We start from the raw sequence: 17,537 nt of genomic DNA, 5'->3' as shown, positions 1-17,537 counted from the left end.
ATTAACTAATTTTTATATGCAACAGTGGCAGCAAAGGTACTATGTGCGCAAAAATGGCGAGAGGAGGTGGTACCTACAAAAGAAGAGATGCAATTAAAATTGACGGAATATGTCAAATTGGCAAATGTAGCTATGAAAATTAGAGATCAAGAACAGGAAGCTTTTAAGGAGGATTGGAAGATATTTGTAGAATATCTAAAGCGCTATTGTAAACATGCAAAATTGCAAGTAGGATTTGAATGAAGAGCAGCAGTAAAATATGTATCTGAGAAAGAATAAGGCAGAGTAATAATATGCAGCAATATTAGAGAATATGGGGAAACCATGGAGGGCTGGAGGGGAAGTCAAATGGTAAACGAATATTAAATAGAAAGTATGTAATGTGTATTAAATTTGTAAACCTTTGAATTTCTAAATGATTTTTTTTTAAAGAAAGAAAACGAAATGTACAGTTAGAATATGCAATAAAATGACAGGGAGAGGATGGAACATGTTTAAAAGAGATAATTGGAATGAGAATTAGTTGTTCCTATGAATTTTGGACTTTGTATTTTGAGGACTGCTGTCTTTCAAGACATTTTGGGGCCAGTCTTTCCTATTCATAAGCTTCTGTCTACCTGAATCCTTTGTCTGCAGCTCAAAATGCAGAGTAAATCCAAAAAATTCTTTTCTCAGTTTTAAAAATTATTCCCTGCCCAAGAAAAAAAACTCTCCTTTCTTCTTGGGGAGCTACAATCTCTCCCAGAGAATTTGGTTTATTTGAGCTCTGTGGGTAGTTTTATTTTATTTTTTGTTTAAGGTGCTGAATGGAAACTTAATGTTCCATATCTAATTAGCAATTTTGCCTGCACCTGTCCCTTCTTTCTTTCTCTCTGCCTCACACTGTCATTCCTCTGGCCATCTGCTGTTCCAGAGTCCTTGCAGATGGCAGCAGCTATATGTCTGGGCAGCTCTGTGCCCATGTGTGTCTCAGGGAAAACAATTTAAAGACAAGAAGAGGCTGATTTCAAATTCAGATGTCAGTGCCCTTGAAAACAGCAGGAGGGTCAAGTGCCAGCTACATTCCTCTGTGCCCAGAGGTTTTTTGTTGTGTTTTTTTAATGCCCTGAGAAGTAATCTGAGCAGTTTCTTGGCATCTTTTGTTAGGCTGTAAGCTATTCACAAAATACAGGAGCTTTTGTTTGTCCTAGGGAGTGCTCCACATGGTGATTTTGCCAATCCTCAGGCATTCAGAAACAAGGAGGCAGCTTTCCAAAATTCAAACCTTGGTCCTGAAACCGTGGTGAAGTAGGAATAATGCAAATGGATGGAGCTAGCTTCCAAGTAATGTGTTTGGGTGTTCTCAAATCATTTGTGTGTGGGGGGGGTGTCTTACATGCAGCTCTGGTGACAGCAGTCCAGTAGCAACTTACTTGTTATGCAGAATCAGCAAATCATTAGGCTTCAAGCCTTTGGGTTATCTCGGAACCATATTTTCTGTATTTGCTCAGATGCTGTTAATTTCAGTATAGTGGTACCTCAGGTTAAGAACTTAATTCGTTCCGGAGGTCCATTCTTAACCTGAAACTGTTCTTAACCTGAAGCACCACTTTAGCTAATGGGGCCTCCTGCTGCTGCCGTGCCGCCGGAGCACAATTTCTGTTCTAAACCTGAAGCAAAGCTCTTAACCCGAGGTACTATTTCTGGGTTAGCGGAGTCTGTAACCTGAAGCGTATGTAACCCAAAGTTCCACTGTATATATTGTTTCCAGAAGTATGCAAGAAATAAGGTACTTCTTTCTGTTAAGAGACACTCTGAAGTGGGCATTTTAGAGCTCTGGGGTTTTTTTTTATCCTACAGAAGAACATTTCCAGATCACTAAAGTGGGAGAAGATCATCTTGTGGACATGTGCATTGTTTTTGTGCAAGGGAGCCTTTGACAGGTAATCAGAAATGATGTTCTGTCCTTGTAGTCTGTAATGCGCTATGCTACTTACGTTTTTCCTCTGAAACAGACTAGACTTCTTAACTCTTCATCCTGTACATCAATATTCAACCCCTCCCAAATATATATGCAAAGTTAGACTATATTGTATGACAATGCTGGTGAGAGTGCTCCCCCTCCATATATCCATTCTTTTGTTCTGCCAGTTCTCCAGAACAGCAACATGAAATTTGGTCCAGTCTGGGACCCTCTTCATACACGTCAGCAGGAAAATGAACTACAACCTCTAAAATTGGGGTGCTCTCCAAACCTGTGCCAAAGTTTTGAGTGATTTGCAGCACCCCATGAACTGAGCAACTGATACATCAAACTCGGGGTTTGTACTTAATATTGGTTTGGAGAGAATCCTAGATTTGGGGGTTCATAGTTAATATTACGTTAAATACAAGCCCTGTGTTTGATGTATCAATTGCTCAGATTGTCAGGCACTGAAAAATGTGGCATTTTCGCTGCAAAATGTGGCGTTTTCGCTGCAAAATGCTGCAAAAAACCCTCCCGCAAAATCTTGGCACCCGTTTGGAGCCCAAGGTTTGGGGTTCGTGGTTAATGTGGCCCACATTATTATTATTATTATTATTATTATTATTATTATTATTATTATTATTATTTATACCCCACCCTTCCTGGTTCAAAAACCGGGCTCAGGGTGGCTAACAACAAATTTAAAACACTTAATTGTAAAAGCAGCATAAAATACAGTATAAAAACATGAATAAAAATAAAATTCAAAGTTCAGAAATCAATTTAGGGGAAATCCATCCAATAAGCATTAGATAATCCCCAGGGCTAGCTGAATTGGTCCTACTTGGGCCAGTGAGGAGACCAGGGGAGAATTAGCTGTGGGGTCTCAGAGTGGGTAACCTTCATAAAAGGGGAGGGGGAGGGAAGAGAAGGGAAATAAAAGATCAGGCTGAATTCAAATTAAAGGCCAGGCAGAATAGCTCTGTCTTACAGGCCTGACAGAAGGAGGTTAAATCCTGAAGGGCCCTAGTCTCATGGGACAGAGCATTCCACCAGGTCAGAGCCATCACTGAAAAGGCCCTGGCCCTGGTGGAGGATAGTCTGACTTCCTTAGGGTGCAGGACCTCTAAACTATGGTTATTCATGGACCTTAAGGTCCTCTGCGGGGCATACCAGGAGAGGCGGTCCCGTAAATACATCAGCATGTAAGCAGAGCCCCTTTACAATCCAGCTGAATGCAGGGATGACTGCAGGACTGACTTCTGTGTGTATTGGTGGCAGCGCACCCACCTCCCCATGCATTCTTTCAACACATGGAGGGGCCATATGAACCCTGTAGGTGCTGTCTATAGACAGGTTCTGTCTGTCGAGGCAGATAACTGCCTGTTTCTACTTCAAATGTAGAAATGCTTCTGGTTACACTGCTAGAAGAGCCACAGTGGCAGCAAGAGGCCTGTGCTTTTGGCATGTGCCAAAATGTGTCATCCAAAGTATGTGCTTAGGTTGCACTTTCAGGCATACTAGGAAGGAGCATGGGGAAGGTTTGCGGGACAATTGCTTTCAAAGTAACAAGAAAAATCTGTAGGTTGATCACAGTTGTTTGCTGATTCATGTTTTCCTTGCCAAATATTTTAGATGATTCACTTGGTAGATATTTCTACCAAGTTTGAGCACCTGGGGGAACCATATGTGTGTATAGATGTACATATCTGAGGAGTGTTTAAGAAGGTTTCTGTTCATTCAGGTGGTTTTATGTAAGAGAGGACAACAGTAGGATTGAATTTTATTATGTATCATTACTATTATTTAAAGCCAGCCATTTAGTAAAGGTAAAGGTACCCCTGCCCGTACGGGCCAGTCGTGTCCGACTCTAGGGTTGTATGCCCGTCTCACTTAAGAGGCCGGGGGCCAGCGCTGTCCGGAGACACTTCCAGGTCACGTGGCCAGCGTGACGAAGCTGCTCTGGCGAGCCGGCACCAGCGCAGCACACGGAAACGCCGTTTACCTTCCCGCTAGAAAGCGGTACCTATTTATCTACTTGCACTTAGGGGTGCTTTTGAACTGCTAGGTGGGCAGGAGCTGGGACCGAAAGACGGGAGCTCACCCCGCCGCGGGGATTCGAACCGCCGACCATGCGATCGGAAAGCCCTAGGCGCTGAGGTCTTACCCACAGCGCCACCCGCGTCCCAGCCATTTAGTAAAAGGTAAAGGTAAAGGTACCCCTGCCCGAACGGGCCAGTCTTGACAGACTCTGGGGTTTGTGCGCCCATCTCACATCTATTGGCCGGGGGCCAGCGCTGTCCGAAGACACTTCCGGGTCACGTGGCCAGCGTGACAACGCTGCTCTGGCGAGCCAGTGCAGCACACGGAACGCCATTTACCTTCCCGCTGGTAAGCGGTACCTATTTATCTACTTGCCCCCGGGGGTGCTTTTGAACTGCTAGGTGGGCAGGCGCTGGGACCGAGCAGCGGGAGCGCACCCCGCCGCGGGGATTCGAACCGCCGACCTTTCGATCGGCAAGCCCTAGGCGCTGAGGCTTTAGCCCACAGCGCCACCCGCGTCCCCAGCCATTTAGTAGTTAGTCTTAAAAACATATTCCTTTTACCTAGCTTTTATTTATTGTTCTGACTAGAAGGCAGCAACAGCTGGGGCTGCAAGCAATTTGGAAGTAAATTGTTCCTCCATTTATAAGCAAAAGCTACTCTTGAATTCCCCCCACCTACCTCAAACTCTAATCAGAAATGCTGATTGTTTTTTCTGAAATGAATCAGCATGAAGAGGTTTTTAAAGTAACAAAATCCTACTCCAAGTGGCTAACAGTAATACTCTTGCCAGAAGGCTGAGTTCAGAAGCCAAGAAAAGGCACAGGAGATAACATGAATGAATTGGTGATCTCAGACTTGTGATTTGTCCCACAATCACTGCTTGATGCTTTGGATGATAATGCATGGCTTCCTAGTGTGAGACCTTTCTTCACCTCCAGTTCCAAAGTCTTGAGAATTGGTCTGACAAAAACCAGAAGCTCCATTAAACAACCCAAGCCATTATTTACTGGTATTTTATCATTCTCGCCTACTTGTTATATGTCTACTACAAGATTGTTTCCACTTACGGTGCAGACTCTTAGCACTTTGTAAGCCCTTGGTCTCCCTGACATTTTGCCTCACTTGAATTGTGCTCAGGGATCTCTATAGATTTCTTTTCCCACACAGTGGTACCTCGGGTTAAGAACTTAATTCGTTCCGGAGGTCCTTTCTTAACCTGAAACTGTTCTTAACCTGAAGCACCACTTTAGCTAATGGGGCCTCACGCTGCCGCTGTGCCGCTGCTGCGCAATTTCTGTTCTCATCCTGAAGCAAAGTTCTTAACCCAAGGTACTATTTCTGGGTTGCGGAGTCTGTAACCTGAAGCGTCCATAACCCGAAGCGCCTGTAACCCAAGGTAACACTGTATTGTTAGCAAGACAGTCTAAGAGCCACTGTCCATTTTCACTGGGCATTTAAAAAGCTTCCTCTTAAATGCATTGTCTTCCCCATTTGTATTTATTATTACATTTATACCCTACATTTCCTCCATGGAGTTCAAGGTGGCTCTCCCCTTCTTCATTTTATCCCCACAACAACCCTGTGAGGTAAGTAAAGCTGAGATACAGTGACTGGCTTTTACCCAGTGAGCTTCACGGCTGAGTGGAGATTTGAACCCTTGTCTTCTGGGTCTTAGTCCAACACTCTAACCACTACACTTCCCTGGGTCTGTTGTTTCTTCTAAGGTTCTTATCTCTCTCTTTTTGCACTGCAGAAAATTGAACTTTCTTTTTTAAAAAAAGAATGGAGCACCTTGGATTATCTCCTAGGAGATTTTCTTCATTTCTAAGATGAATTGTTACCATGAGTGCACTGATTTATTTTGTGGGAGAGCCTATGACTGATCATCAGTTGTTGTTGTTGTTAATTAAATTTGTATACCACCCTTCATCCAAAGATCACAGGGTGGTTCACAACATAAAAATACAAAATAAGAACACAAAATACAAACAACAGAAACAAATAACCGCTCTCCCACAAACACATGTAAAAGGCCATTGATTGTTTAATCGGCCAAGATAATTAACTATGAACCCCAACTATTTGGATCCTCTCCAAATCTGTGTGAATGTTTTGCAGTTGTTCTGCACCAAACCCCCCCAAAAAGCAACAGTGTCCAAGTCACTTCAAACCAGTGCCAAAATGGCAATGGTTTTGCTATGTTTTGCAGTGGAAACCACACATTTTACAGCACCCCACAGACTGAGTAGTTGATACTCAAAAGGAGGGTCTTAGCTATCACTCCAAAACCCAACATTCACTCCAAATCTGTTCCAAAGTTTGGCAACAGTTTTGCAGCAAGGCCTGGTTACATAGAAACATTTTTGTCTGGCACCTAAAAGTTATGGAATGAAGGTACCAGACAAGCCTCCCTAGGCAGAGTATTAGGCACATAGGCACAGATTCACATTATTTCCCTGCTCTGCAGTCTGTATGCAGAATGCCCCAGGTTAAATTCCCACCATTTCCAGGTGGGGCTGGAAATGTCCTCTGCCTAAAAGCCTGGAGGGTCACTGCCATTCTGTGAACTAGATGGACCAATAGTCTGGCTCAGTATATGGCAGCTTCCTGCGCTCCTGTGCTTCTAATAGTGCTTTGGTTGTAAAATACTGTAGAAAGACTCACCTGCTTAGCCACACAGCACTGTCACACCTTCTAGAGCAAAGGAAGCAGAGTGAGACGTACACACACACACACACACACACACACACACACAGGCTCTACACCCTCTGAAGCAAAAAAAGTCAATTGCAATTGTCCATGCAGCTTATAGTTGAAGAATATTGTTAAATAACCCTAAGGCAGATTTGCCAGCTTGCCAGCTACAAGGAACCAGGCAGAGGGCCTTCTAGGTAGTGCCCCTAGATGTCCTTCCCCTCAGATGTCAAAGAGATAAACCACTACCTGACATTTAGAAGACATCTGAAGTCAGCCCTGTTTAGGGAAGTTTTTAATGTGTGACATTTTAATGTATTTTTCATCTGTGTTGGAAGCCGCCCAGAGTGGCTGGGGAAAGCCAGCCAGATAGGCAGGGTACAAATATTAAATTATTATTATTATTATTATTATTATTATTATTATTATTATTATTATTATTATTTCTCTTTGAAACCTATTTGCTACCTCTGCAAGATATGCCTTTCATCTGCAGATATTCGCATGAATGAGTGTTCATCTACATGTGGTGGTTCTTTCTAGAATATATCCAGGAATTAGTCAAACTGCAGATTATGGCTTTCATGTTTATCCCCCCCCCCAGCCCCTTTAATAGCATTCACAAGAGGGCTTAAGCAGGATTGGGGCCATTGCATTGGTGGAGGGTTGGTTTTTTAAAACCCTTTACCCCTGCACCCATTGAAAGCTCCATCTGCACTGGAAGGGAAGTTGCCACTGGTGCTGATGACAGTTCCCCTCTGCACACAAATACAGCTCAAGGGTGATTGTGTGTGATGATTTTCATTGGGGTACCACAGTGAAGATATAAGGCATTTTAAAAGAACAAAAACAAAAAACCCTCCAGACACATTGCAGCCCCAATCCTGATTGGGGGCAGGTACAGCAGCTATTTAAAGATAAAATAAAAGGGCAAGACCCAGCCCCGCATTTAATGTAATGTTTATATAGTTCAGCAAAATTAAGATCTAGATAAGCCCTGCTCTCAGGCTTATACTTTTAGAAACTAGATACTCAAGGGGAAATGAGTGGAGGGAAATGATTAGAGGAAGATTAGTCTGAGAGATGCATTTTAGATTCAGTCAGGTTCAGGTTGGTTTTACTAGGAAGAAGAAAGCTACCCTGAAAACGTCACATGAAAATCAAAGAAAATTCATGGGCTGAGGTAGAATCCAGAAACCACTTGCCATGTGAAGGAAACTGCTGCGGTGTCTTAGTGTGACTGTAGTTTACAACAGCTTTTGATGGGGACTGGATAATTCGAACAGTCTCCAAAACAACGTAGATGAAAATTCACACATTTAAATAGCTGGTATGGGATATACTGTATGTGAAACATTTGACCTACATCAAATTTTGGACCATTGGTGTACTGCATATTTGAACCAGTCTTTGTGTACATATGAATCTGGAAGGTTTTTCTGTTTGGTTTGTTCCTTCTGTTGCTGTAGTACTTTTTAAAAGAAGTATTTTTATAGCATGCTTCAACCATATTCTCATGCTGGCTTACAAAAAGAATAAACTAAAGGACATATTAATTAGAAAGGACTGGTGGGGGGCTTTTAATATGGTTGTTTGTTTGTTTTTACCAAATCCACCAAGAGAAGGGTCAACTTCAAGGACAAATCTGGGAGAAGGTTTTGTGGGTTCCCAAACTCAGGGACGCTTCCCTAAAATATCCTGTATGGTCCTCTCATCAGACTAGGAGTCTGAGGGATGTTTTTCCCCATGGGTTATGGTGTAATAAACCCCAGGGCCAGCTTTTCAGTTTCGAAAGCTCTCCTTACCTACCAACAACCCACCTCTCTGCAGAGAGGGGTCTGAACAGAAGGGTCTGTTGGAAATTAGGGCATAAGGGGTGCGTGAGAGAAAAGCTTTTTCATACCAAAGGGACTGATGTTAGAGCAGGTCTCCTGATGAGAAGGAATGGCTCTCTCCACCCCCCTGCTGAGATAATGGGATAGTGAGAAGGAATATACAGCAGGGACTCATGGTGTTCAGGGAAGGGCATGAGAGTTAGTCTTTGACCTGAGGTGAGCAAATTGCTGCCTTTTGTCCCCTTGCATTGTATTGGGAACAGAAGAGGAAATAGCTGCATTCCAGACATTACCATGTCAATGTAAACAGCGGAGGGGAGGGGGAGGGGAGGAAGGCAGTGTGTGTGTGACTTTATACAAAGGGATGCCTGTCTCTCTCCCTAGAGCCCCTCCCACATTATTAAGAAAAATAATTTTGCTTTGACATGAAATGAAGGCTACACTTAAACATAAAAAACGACCTTGATGTTGACACTAAAACTACAGCATCACACGCATCTAGGGACAAAGTTTACTCCTCACCAACTGGGGTCATGCGAAAAACACATTTTCAAAAGCATGTGACAAAGCAGCAACCAGAATTGTTCTGGGCTGGGAGCAAATAATCCTGCCCACCTGTGCAGGAGGCACGGTGGGGAATGCCGCAGAGAGCCTACAAAGAAGAGTGGCTTTAATGCAGACTGAAGCATAAGGCCAATAAATGTGTTCAGAAAAAGTGTGTGATTAGAATGCAGATAGAAGCTTCTTTCTATCGTACTCCACATTTTCCCACAATTGAACTTGAAACAGCATATTTTAGGCTCTCATCCAGGAAATGACCAGGTGCTCACCTGCTTAGCACTGTCAAGGTTGCTGCATCATATGCCTTTAGACCACTGGTGGAGAATCTCCAGCCTGTGTGCCCAGTTAAGCCTAATAGGGGTCCGATCTCAGACCATGAGTCCTCGAACCCACTGACACCACACCTGATGTCATACTGTAGGCACAGGTAGGAGCATCAGGGTAGCCAAAATAGTACCCCCCCCCCAGATCAGCCTTTCTCAACCTTGGGTCCCCAGATGTTATTGGACTACAACCCTCCATCATCCCTAACCACAGGTCCTGCTAGTTAGGGATGATGGGAGTTGTAGTCCAACAACACCTGGGGACCCATGGTTGAGAATGTCTGCTCCAGATGATGTGGGCTGCAGCCCCCATCATCCCTGACCATTGCCCATCCTGGTTGGGACTGGTGAAAGTTGTAGTTCACAACACCCGGAGGGTACCAAGTTGCTTATCCCAGGCCTACATGAAATCTGCTCTTTTTCTGCTAAATATGTTTAGCAACAACAAATACGAGCAACAACAAATGAGCAAGAATGTGAATTAAGATTGCAGAGGCTTGCCTCACTCAGTGGTTGATGCTTATCAGCCTATTCCAAAGCCCTTCAACTAAGACTTTTCTGTTGCGTTCCAGAGATAGCATCTGTTCAGTGGCATCTCTCATTTCCATGAAGAACAATGAAAAGTTGGAAGGTGAATCGGGCTTCTTACTATTCAAAGATAATTGTGCTGAGGCAGGAGTACATAAGGGAACATGCTGTCTCCTATAAATCAGTATTGCACATTGTCTTTGAAACATCTGCAGCTGCCTCTGGGTCTGGAGGGCCAAGTGGACAGAGAGAATTGGAAACTCATCCATCACACAAAGGTCAAAAGATGAGTTTTCCACTTTCCACCATCTGCAGTGCACTCTAGTTTCATTTCTATTGTGTCCTGTGCTTTATTTTCAAGGCGGCTTTGACTTGGCTCTAGCCACAGTGATTATGCAAAAACAAAACAGAACCTGAAACTACCTAATCAGCAAACCGGAAAGTAACCTACAACCTTCTTGATGTGTTGGGCTGTGACTTCTGTCGTTTTAGTGGAGCGTTCAGGCTTGCTGTAGCCACCTGAGAATGATTCCCTGCCAAGCTGGAGATATTTCCCACCCTCTGCTCCCAGAATTTTTCATTCATTCTAAGTTGGCCTTGTGCAATGGATTTGCTAGATCCATGCAGTGATGCATGTTTTAAACTCTGTCACAGTGAACCTCTTCTAAGGCCAAGGCCAAGCAAATCAAAGGAAAATGGAGGAAGTGTGGTGACATGAGACCCAACAGGAAGGAAGGGAGATAGCTATTCCTACAAGACGGTGGCTAAAAGGGGTTAGTTCATGGTTGCCCTAATCACCTGTGGAAGAGATCACCTGGAAGCACACTTGGTGTCAAGAGCTGTATCATTTATTTGCCCAGATGTATGCAACTTATTATAACATCTTTTGATGGAGGATGTGTAACCCACCCCACAGTTTTTAATAGTTTGGTAGTACTTTCTTTGGTTTTTAAGTGCTGATATTCTTTATTATGAATCGTTGTGTGATGGTGGTTGTTGTTGTTGCTGCTGCTGCTGCTACGTTCATCCCACCAGGGAGTTTAAGGTTCCGTTCATCCCATCCCAGGGAGTTTAAGGTTCCGTGCACATGTCTCCATCTCCGCATTTTATCCCCACAACAACCTCGAGAGGGAGGTTAGGCTGAGAAATAGTATAACCAAGGTCACCCAGTGGACTTTTTTGGCTGAATGGGGATTTGGACCCTGGCCTCCCAGGTCCTAATAGGAGTCTAAGCACTACACCACATTCACGTTCTTTAACTGAATGTTTGTGTTATGCATTAGACTCTAGGATTGACTATGATTAAGAGCAGCTGAGGAACATCTTTAAACAAATAAGATATGAGGGCACAGAATCTCTGCTCCAGTACACTGATGTGTTGGAACTGATTCCATGTGCAAACAACTATTATTCTTTAGTACATTTTTATCCCACTGTTCATGCAAGCAACTCAGGTTGGCATACGTGAATCCCCCTACTTTATCCTCACAACAAGTCTGTGAAATACGTGAAGCTGAGAGCTAGTGTCTAGCCCAGGCTTCCTCAAGCTTGGCCCTCCAGATGTTTTGAGACTACAATTCCCAGCATCCCTGACCACTGGTCCTGCTAGCTAGGGATCATGGGAGTCGTAGGCCCAAAACATCTGGAGGGCTGAGGTTGAGGAAGCCTGGTCTAGCCCAAGGTCATCCTACACCACACTGGCTGTAAAGGGGTTGGGGGAAGATGGTTTCTCCCTCTGGAAGTAGGTGTTGAGTAGTTCTGCCTTCTCTCTGTCACACAATAGCATTTCTCCTCTCTCACAGAGAACCTACCACTTGCTTGTTCTTCCTCTTACTTCAGACATAGCCAAAGACACCTTTTTATTATTTTTAACCTCTCTTGCAAGCCTGAGCTCATTCTGAGCTTTAGCCAGCCTTCACCCTGCAACTGTTGACTACTTGTGTATACGCCTCCTTTGTGATTTCCCCTTTCTTCCCTTTCTTATTGCTCCATTTCTGTTTTTAAAAAGAAATGTTCATAAACATTCATTTTGTTGCAGGTCCCATTTGCTACTTAGCAGTGTTACTGAAAATGTATCACTGGAACTCTCCTACTAGGGAATAATCTTTCAGTCTCAAAGTTACTGGTAGGAGCAAGAAAATGCATCATTCTGAATATTCATGATGCAGATGTTTGTGACATCATCACAGCAGTATGTGAAATTTAAATATTAACTTCCATCCGTGGTAACACCCTTGGATTACAGCCCATATATTTACACAGCCATCTCTTCCTTTAGCCCATGTCATTTAACTGAAGCACATGCCACAATAAAAATGATTCCGTAACTGATTACATAAGTTCACGTCACAACAAACCTGTTCATCCTTTTAAAGAGCTCTCTGGTATGTTGAAAACATTAACCTAACGTAATTTATGCATGACGAGCAGATAGCAATCCTAATTTTAAAATGTGCTGTTGACATAATTTCAAAACTGGGGTGGCTAGTACTTGAGGTCCCAAGAGACTGTCAGTCAAAGTTGTTTTATGTTTAAGTGGAACACCAATCTCTTGATCACCTATAAGGATCACCATTACCAAGCCATAAGTGGTACATGACCAATCAGGATTCCCAGGATCTTGCCAGAAGATAGTGCCAATACTTTACATCCATTAAACATGCACATCCTGCCCCATTTCTCTACTAAAGGTAAAGGTAAAGGGACCCCTGACAGTTACGGTAAGTCCAGCTGCAAATGACTCTGGGGTTGTGGTGCTCATCTTGCTTTACAGGCCAAGGGAGCAAGCATTTGTCCACTTCCGCAGACAGTTTTTCCAGGTCATGTGGCCAGCATGACTAAGCCACTTCTGGCGAAACCAGAGCAGCGCACGGAAACGCCGTTTACCTTCCCGCCAGAGTGGTACCTATTGGATGAGAATATTCTGTGTGAAGCACAGAAAATATGTCCTTTTTTTAGTGCCTTTGTACATTATCATCTTCAAGCAATGACATGATAACCCTAATGAACCTGTCATTTAGGTCAGTAGCCCCATATAATGAATGGACCCATCAGAAAATTGAACAGACACATTGGCAGTGCACCATTACTGAAGATGAAAGTAAAGGGGTCAGCAAACTTTTTCAGCAGGGGGGCCAGTCCACTGTCCCTCAGACCTTGTGGGGGGCTGGACTATATTTTTTTTGGGGGGTGAACAAACTCCTATGCCCCACAAATAACGTAGAGATGCATTTTAAATAAAAGGACACATTCTACTCATGTATAAATACGCTGATTCCCGGACCTTCCGCAGGCTGGATTTAGAAGGCAATTTGGCCGGATCCGGCCCCCGGGCCTTAGTTTCCCTACCCATGGATTAATCCCTTTCTTACATTGTAATCCTAAACACATTTACAAGCAATCAAGTTTTGTTAAAATCAGTTAACTTTACTTCCAGATAGATGTGTTTTTACTTAATAGTGATCTCCATGGGTTAAATCGGAATACTGAAAATATAGAAAGGTGTTTTCTATGCCTCCTTCCCAGTTCTGCAAGCTGAAGTCTGAGCATTTCCCAGAAGTTATGTAACACTAAAAATAACCAAGTTTCCAATGACTAGGACTAGGCTGGAGATATACTTATTGTATGTTTATATGTCTTTGTTAAATATTTCTTTTCAAAGGGATATTTCCAGCTTCGTGCCTTGGGCTCTTCTGCACAATCAGCTCATTGTACCATAAATGCACTTCTGTTCCTCATTTGTCGCACCTACACCTCATGACTTTCCTCATGGTTGTGCTTCTGTTGCCTGCGTTTCTGCTGCCAAACACTCAAAGCCAAAGTATTTTCTATTTATCAAAGTAGAGCACTTCCATAAAAATCCATTATCATAATGCTCACCACATGAAATGTGGGTCCACGACTGCTGTGAGCAATAATCAGATATATTTTTCCAACATGGCTAGTGATCAGCCACACAACTTATCATTTGCACCCACAGGGTGCAAGGAAAAAAACAACCAGTGACATATTAGGAAACTTTACTGCTTTGTTTTCTAGGGTTGATCTAATTCCTTAGAGGCTCTGTTCTGCCAGAGATAACATGTAATAAACAAAAGTATCTTCTCCTTTATGCCTGCCCTTCTGTTTCTTCTAAAGCTTCTGCACCTATATTCTAATCCAATGTTGTCTTCAGCCTTCAGTCTAATCCTCAGTCACAAAATCAAAATCTATTCCATCTCCTTGGCTGTCTGTCCTCGGAGTAAAGCAGGAAATATTTGGAAACTTGCCATCTTGAGGGAAGAGCAGGAAAGGGGAGAGGAATTCCCAAGCCACCCCCTGGAATGTTCCTGCAAGTCAAAGGATATTGTGCCTTTTTGTTAGTTGCAAACAGCCATCACCTGTCAAATGGGGGCAGATGGGGGGAAAGAGAAGCTTCATTGTGGGGTGTGCAGTGAGAGGAGCAGATGGTAAAGGCAGGTTCTTTCTTTTTTAATCAGCCTTCTTTGGCATTAAAGACAACAGATCCTCTCACAGCTTTGATTAAATAAGATTTATTTCCACAGGCAGCTGGCAGGCAGAATGCTTATCCCCAGTCAATAAATACCCCTCCTCTAACAACAAGCTGCCTGCACTCGCCTCATACAGGCACACAAATACATGAACAGAATTTCCAAGAATGAACTCCCTGAATCCACAACCAAATTGCCCAGAAAACGTAGACTAAGGACTCTTCCCCATATAGTACACATAATAAGCCCTTGTACTTTTTCTTCTTTGTTGGGAGATTAAACAGAAAAGGGGCTAGGTCCCCTTCTGAAAGATGCTGAGACCTCTCCCCTTCTTAGCATGCAATCTTCAGGACAAACACAGAGTACTGTAGTGCTTTTGTTTTTGTATTTATGAAATCACACTTCTTATGGTAGCTGTCTTGAGCATCCCATTACTGGATGGAAAGGCAGAGGGGGAAATGTTTCAATAATAATAATAATAATAATAATAATAATAATAATAATAAGAAGAAGAAGAAGAAGAAGAAGAAGAAGAAGAAGCACTTTATAAAATGGGGCCAGCAGGCTCAAGTCTGGCATGATTTTGTGACTTGTGGCCTGGAATTTTGGTCCCACGACCCCCAGTGTCCTTGCGGCTGGCAGCAGCTACTCAGCAGAGAGGGCAAATCATTCTGTGCCCCCACACTTCTGGGTATTATGTCACCTCCTCTCAAGTCAATCTGAAGGTTTAAGACACCTTGCAACGTTTCACAGCTTTGCAAACTGCTTAGGCTGAAAAGCAACGTACATTTTAAAAATTAAAATAAATGCTTTGAGAGATTTATGCCCTGGTATGAAGAGGGGGAAAAACTATTCTGGGACTGCACCCCAGGAATCCAGCAAGAAGCACCCCCCAAAAAAATTCCAAGCAGACCAGTTAGATTTCTTCCTGCACTGTGAGAGCAGTGAACAATGACTAATATAATAGGGTAGCTTCATGGGAAGACAAAAGAGGAGTGTGCCTTTTGGAGGGTAAAGTCAAACTGTTGAAAGCTTACAGTACCTGCTGTGACTGTGGAGACCAATACAAGAGAGATATGTTTTGTTGCTGATGGGGCACATGAAGGCATCCGGTCGTGCTGCTACAGATGCACCATGGTCAGTGGCCGACTTTGGGCTTTAAGATTTCAGCAGCACCTTGTGCGCTGCCAAACTTCATCACTTTCCCCCCTGCCGCTTCTTGCCTTCCATTGTTCATCATTGTTGCAGTGCCCTCTGCAGTGCCTTCTCAGCTCAGTGTCCAGTATGGTTGAACCAGTCACACTCCCCTAAATCCACCTCTGCCATAGTGCTTCTTCTCTCTGTGTTCCTTCCGGCAGTCATTCCTCCTCTGGTCACTGTTGTGGATACGTGACCAGTCTGATTGTCCCCAGGCACTGTGGCTGTCGACAAGGGATTCCTACACAGCAGGGTTAATGTTGCCAGCATTCATGCCACTTTTGCAGACATCTTTGTAACACGGACCTGGTGCCTGAAGCTAGCTCCCTGTAGAGCGGTGTTTCCCAACCTTGGGTCTCCAACTGTTTTTGGACCACAACTCCCATCATCCCTAGCTAGCAAGACCAGTGGTCAGGGATAATGGGAATTGTAGTCTGAAGACAGCTGGAGACCAAAAACAGCAAGATGGTCCACCATCTTCCATTCTGTGGAAATGACCCAGCCAGCATAGACATATTTGAGACAGGCGTGTGAAAATGCTGGGAATATGGGCTTGGGAGAGCACATCTGTCCTGCCATGTGATGCTCAAAATCTTCCTGATGCAGTGCATATGGAAGGCATTGAAATGTTGCTCCTGGTAGGTGTAAGTTGCCCATGACTCACTACCATAAACAACACGCAAGCCTGGTAGACCTTCATCTTGGTACTGGACATTAGCATCACATTCTCCCTTTTGGAAAGGCAAGCCAATGCCGTAGCTGCCTTGCTAATACACTTGTCCAGCTCAGCGTCAATGGAGAGGCTGCTGGTTATGGAGGAATCCAGGTAGACAAATTAATCCGCTATCTCAATCATGTGGTGGTAGACTCAGATCTACACGCTTTGTTTTAATTATACCAAAATCAGAGGCAAATATTAAGGCAAGGGCAAGTGTGGCAAATCTGGTTACACAAATCCCCCACTGCTGGCTCCGTTGTTCCTTTACAACCTTCTTTATCCGCTTCCTAGAGTCGCCCTTAGAGATGCCATTACTGTTGGGGTACATCCAGATAGAGGTATTTTCAAGGGTCAGATATGCTGATTCAGGATGCCTGACAATGTACACAAGCCACAGGGGAAACGGGGCCAATTCTTGCTAGCCTTAGCAGCACACTTGAGATTCAGTGCAGTCTAAAAGTTGCAGTCACAAAGCCCTACATTGGTGGGTACCTTTTTGCATGGAGTATCTTCCCTCTCTGCTAAGTCTGGAATTGGATGTTTTCAGCAGCTGATGGATTGCTGAATGGGGCACAACTGTAGTAAGCCTGAGGCCTTACCGTCAGACCTTGAGGTCTGCCCAGAAAAGTAAGCAGCCTTGCCAAAGGACAGGGAAACAGCAGGAACCCCAGAATTCGGTATCCTCTCCAAAACAGCTGGAAGAGGTGAGTGTAGAAAGTTGAAGAAGAACTGTGAGTGGAAGGAGTCATATTTCCTATCTTTTTGCATTTGTGCAAATCCACCTCTTTCAACCCCCTAAGCTGGGGAACTGGGTGTGTGAAGAACAGCTTATTGATTGAATAGGACATAACTGTGGGCAGCCTGACAAATCTCATAAAAGCAAACTCTACCCTCAGCCAGTTCAGGGGACCAGTTCAGCTTTGTTCATGCAATAGTTGGTGAGTTTGTGGTCTGGTAAGAGGCTGAGTGGTGTGGTCAATGAGAAGCGGTTACTATCAGTACTCAATTACAGTACTGATACTTTATTGGCAGTTTGTGTTGAAGGTTTCATTGCATCTTTTTGTAATGGGTGCATTTTTAAAAACTTGCTGCACATTGCTTAAAATATATTTCCTCTATTAAACTGTACAGTAATGGTCTTAAATAATCTGGCTGCGGGGGAACTCCGCTCTCTGGAAGATGTATTAGAAACGGCCAGGA

At 43.7% G+C, this 17,537-nt stretch overlaps 1 long non-coding RNA gene across 1 annotated transcript in view; it reads right to left on the bottom strand.

Annotated features, from left to right (window-relative positions):
• LOC309532071 overlaps window positions 1-17,537 on the bottom strand; it is a 163,013-nt gene that overhangs the window by 141,891 nt on the left and 3,585 nt on the right. The window lies entirely within an intron of this gene.

The sequence above is a fragment of the Podarcis vaucheri genome, assembly GCF_965113315.1.
Source record: "Podarcis vaucheri genome assembly, chromosome: 5".
NCBI lineage: Eukaryota > Metazoa > Chordata > Lepidosauria > Squamata > Lacertidae > Podarcis > Podarcis vaucheri.
The sequence above is the reverse complement of the archived record's forward strand: the minus strand, read 5'-3'. Positions and strand labels throughout refer to the sequence as shown.